Here is a 5000-nt window from a genome sequence, read left to right on the forward strand (position 1 = left end):
GTTCCCTCTGTAGGCTATTTCCATTCTCCTTCGGTGACTCTCTTTTCGTTTTTCTCTCTCTTCCTTTTCCTCCCCTCCTAGTGTTTCTTCCTTCACTTCCATACCAGCCAGTTTATTTTCATGTTTCTTCCCTCCTCTTAATATCCCCTCTCTGGTCGTCTTCTCTCTCTCTGTTTTCTAAATCTTCGATTCTCTTCTGCAGTGTTTATCTGCCTATTTCTCCCCCACCATCTTTATCACGCCTTTTCATCTCTTCTCTTCTTGCCACGCTTCTTTCCTTCTTTCATTTCCTTCCTTCCACGTCCTGTGCTTTTCGTCTTCTCTCTTTCTCTGCCTCTCCTTGCAAAAGCATCCTGTCATCGGAAGTGCCTCACTTCCGCCGCTCTTGCAGGTGGGGATGCCGGGCCCCAGGTAGAGCAGGAGGAAGGAGGAGCGGAGGGCAGGGAAGAGAGGAAAGGGAGGTGGATGGGAGGGTGGGATGGGGGGGGGATAGGTAGGAAGACAGGTAGGAAAGGAGAGAGGGGTAGAGGAGGAGGAGTAGGAAGAAAGCAGGTAAGGGGAGAGAAATGGAAATAGAACAAGATAGAAGGAGAAGGGGAGGATTAGAAGGGTAACTGAAGGGAAGGGAGAGTAAGGAGGGGAGAAGGGAGGAGGGTGATGGCGTAGGAGGGAGAACGAAGGGGAGTCTAGGTCAGAGGGTACGTTCGGGTCCTCTTTTTATACAGATAACAAAAGTAAAGTTTTCCCCTCGTCGTCCTTAAGTAAATAGAAGCGCATCGTTTTATGTCTCTGTGTTCCATATCTCTTCTGTTTCCTTGATAACCTTTAAATCATTTTTTTACCGGGAGGAAAGGCAGTGCTTTCACAGGGTGTGTATGTTTACTTCTTCCCAGAAAACAGCTTTTTATTTTTCCTTTACATCAAAAGATGAAATACCTATTGAGAAAAATATAATGGATACGTGCGTCGTAACAGACATACAGTATAATTAGTCCACTGTCTGCCTGATTGGACAGCCGCTTGACGGATGGACAGATTCGGAATTCATTGGCACAGGATTTCTATGCATAATAATAATAATAATGGTTTATTGGCTGTCACTGTATTGGCCTACGCATTAGAAAAAGGACGCCATTGACGTTCGCCGCAATTTCCTTCGCCTTTTTTGGCGTCCTTTCTCCGGTTCTGATTCTCTTTCCTTTTATAAATTCATCCCCTTCATCAGCCTCAACGAGCGTAACTTCCCGAGCGCAGATTCGCTCCGCTCGCAAAAACGTGGTGTTAAACCGGAAGAAAAGAGCTTCCGTATGTAAATGCGATTCCCGGCTGATCCATCGTCGCGTGGCGGCCGTCGACGTTTCTACATTCATCCCCGAAGCAGCACGTCGGTCGAAGCCCAAGAAACACCGCCGGCAGGAGAGTCTCAGGCAAGGGCTGGTTTTTGAAGGAGGGGGCACTATCTTTTCCTGTTGTTATTGTAACCCCCCTCACTCTCTCTCTCTCTCTCTCTCTCTCTCTCTCTCTCTCTCTCTCTCTCATCATCTCTCCTCTCCTCTCTTCTCTCCCTCCGACTCGTCTCTCCTCCTTTCTCTCTCTCTCTCTCTCTCTTCAATCCCTCCCGCCCCCCATCTTCACATCCCTTCTCTCCGTCATCTCATTCTCTCATCTCTCCTCACACTCTCCACTCTCTCTCGTCTCTCTACTTCTTCTCTCACTCTCTCTCTCTCTCTCTCTCTCCCTACTTCCTCTCTTTCTTCTTCTCTACTCACATCTCTCTCTCTCTCTCTCTCTCTCTCTCGTGTCGTCGATGTGACTGAAAACCTTGTGTGAACCTATACTCACTTTCAATTTTGAATAAGTAAACTGATAAAGCAATGATGAAATGAATGCAATAGATCTGCGCACATGGCCGCCCTTGCCTTCTGACCCTCCGTGCTAAAAGTGGAAAGTACGGTCGATCTGTGTTATTGGAGTAGAATAACCCTCGGACTCGTAGGACTGGGAGTAGAGCGAGTTTCCTCTTCGCAAAGCGAGCTCATGGAACGCTCTTTCTCTTTTTTATCAGTTTTTATTTGCTTTTATCCTGATTTAATGCATCGCCGGGCGCTGCCCACCCGCCGTGCCGGCGAACGGGAAGCGATCATGTGAGTGATGGAAGGTAAGCCGTGAAGGATGGGAACTCCCCGCGCGGAAAATAGGAGGCGGGAAGGGACGGCTTGGGAAGGAAGGCACGAGGACGAGAGGGAACAGGAATAAGAGCGAGAAAGGAATCCTGAAAAAGGAGGCAAATCAAACTTTTAAAAAGTCGTAAAAGAATCTGGGAAGGAGGAATGTCGAACCGTAAAGACCACTATAAAAGATTAAGGAAATGGAAACTCGAAGGAATGTGGTATTTATCCGGATCACTGCATTCATCTACTGATCTTGACCTTTGGGATGGACATTTCCCCTCCGGAAATACTGCAGGTGAGTAAGAAAATTAACCAAGACGTAAATGGGAAAGATAAAAGTAGGTATCTTAAAAAGTATATGTAATTTTCAATAGATTTGAAAGCCCTTTTTCTTGGAAGGCTTTTTATAACTAATGCTATTTATAGCCGCAAAAATAATATCTATCTAAGATAATCAAAGAGAAATTCATAGAGATTAGAAACATCAACGCAAGAAGTGTTTTCCTTGTATTTTCGTTTAGATTTCCTCAATACATGTTAAATACACAGAACTGTAAACACAGACCCGCGCACACGCTCTTGAGTTAAGACAGCACAAACACGTGACGGTAGGATGTCCGTACGATATTGGTTTCGTCCTTATCTTATCAGGAATATATCTGTGACAGATAACTGCGTTTCTAAGAATGATGCAGAGGGAGCGGCCGGGGAGAGCGAGGGCGGGAGTGATCGGGGCGGGAAGCTGCTGCTCCTGCGTGTTATTGTGTGTGTTGGGGAGGGAGACTCTTGCCTCAGTCGATCTATCAGCCTCTCTCCCACACTCTCTCCATCCTCTCTCTCATCTCTCGTCCTCTCTCTCTCCCTTCTCCCCGCCCCCGCCCCCCCCCCGCCCCACTCCGTGTCTCTCTCATCTCTCTCCTCTCTCTCTCTCTCCTCCCCTCCCTCAACTTCTCATCTTCTCTCTCCCATCCTCTCTTCTCTCTCTCTCTCTCTCTCTCTCTCCTCTCTCCTCTCTCTCTCAATCTCTCTCTCTCTCTCTCTCTCTCCGCTCTCTCTCTCTCTCTCTCTCCTCTCGCCCCCTCGTCTCTCTCTCCCCAACTCCCTCCCCCTCCCTCCCTCTCTCTCTCACACACTCACCCCCCCTCACCCCTCACTCTTCACCAACTTCCTCTCCTCTCTCTCTCTAACTCACTCCACCCTCCCTCTCCTAACCCCCTCTCAACCTCAACTCTCCTCCACACTCTCCCCCTCTCTCAGCACTCCGTCTCTCTCCTCTCTCTCCTCTCGTCTCTCCTCTCTCTCACTCCTCTTCCTCTCCTCACACTCCCTCACCATCTCTCACTCCCTCCACCTCCCTCACCACTCTCTCTTCACATTCCCCCTCCACCTCCCTCTCCACCTCACCTCTCTGCCTGTCCCCCACTCACCTCTCCTTCCTTCTCCCACCTCCCCTAAGACCCCCCACCACTCCTCCTCTCATCCCTCTCTCTCCTCCACTCCTCCACACCACAGTCCTACCACTCACATTCTCATCACACGAACCTTCCTCTCCCTCCCCCCCGCTCTCTCTCCTCTTCACACCTCTCATCCTACCTCTCTCATCTCTCTCGACTCTCTCTCTCCATCCGGCACCCCTTTCTCTCTCTCTCTCTCCTCTCTCTCCTCCCTCTCTTCTTCTCTCTCCCCTCTCCTTTTCTCCTCCCCTCTCTCTCTCTTTCTCTTTCTCTCTCCTCCTGCTCTCAGCTCACGCTCTCTCTTTCTCTCTTTCCTCATCTGTCTCTCTCTCTCTCTTCTCTCCTCCGCTCTCTCTCTCCTCTCATCTCTCATCCATCTCTCTTTCCTCTTTCTTCTCTCTCCTCTATCTCTCCACTCTCTCTCTCTCTCTCTCTCTCTCTCTCTCTCTCTCTCTCTCTCTCTCTCTCTCTCTCTCTCTCTCTCTCTCTCTCTCTCTCTCTCTCTCTCTCTCTCTCTCTCTCTCTCTCTCTCTCTCTCTCTCTCGTGTCGTCGATGTGACTGAAAACCTTGTGTGAACCTATACTCACTTTCAATTTTGAATAAATAAACTGATAAAGCATAGATGAAATGAATGCAATAGATCTGCGCACATGGCTGCCCTTGCCTTCTGACCCTCCGTGCTAAAAGTGGAAAGTACGGTCGATCTGTGTTATTGGAGTAGAATAACCCTCGGTCTCGTAGGACTGGGAGTAGAGCGAGTTTCCTCTTCGCAAAGCGAGCTCATGGAACGCTCTTTCTCTTTTTTATCAGTTTTTATTTGCTTTTATCCTGATTTAATGCATCGCCGGGCCGCCCTCCGCTCGTGCCGGTGACGTGCTGCGATCATGTGAGTGATGGAAGGTAAGCCGTGAAGGATGGGAACTCCCCGCGCGGAAAATGGGGGTGGGAAGGGACGGCTTGGGAAGGAAGGCACGAGGACGAGAGGGAACAGGAATAAAAGCGAGAAAGGAATCCTGAAAAAGGAGGCAAATCAAACTTTTAAAAAGTCGTAAAAGAATCTGGGAAGGAGGAATGTCGAACCGTAAAGACCACTATAAAAGATTAAGGAAATGGAAACTCGAAGGAATGTGGTATTAATCCGGATCACTGCATTCATCTACTGATCTTGACCTTTGGGATGGACATTTCCCCTCCGGAAATACTGTAGGTGAGTAAGAAAATTAACCAAGACGTAAATGGGAAAGATAAAAGTAGGTATCAAAAATAATATCAATCTAAGATAATCATAGAGAAATTCATAGAGATTAGAAACATCAATGCAAGAAGTGTTTTCCTTGTATTTTCGTTTAGATTTCCTCAATACATGTTAAATAC

The sequence above is a fragment of the Penaeus japonicus genome, unplaced genomic scaffold (assembly GCF_977035675.1).
Source record: "Penaeus japonicus unplaced genomic scaffold, GWHDUDI00000001_assembly GWHDUDI00000036, whole genome shotgun sequence".
Lineage (NCBI taxonomy): Eukaryota > Metazoa > Arthropoda > Malacostraca > Decapoda > Penaeidae > Penaeus > Penaeus japonicus.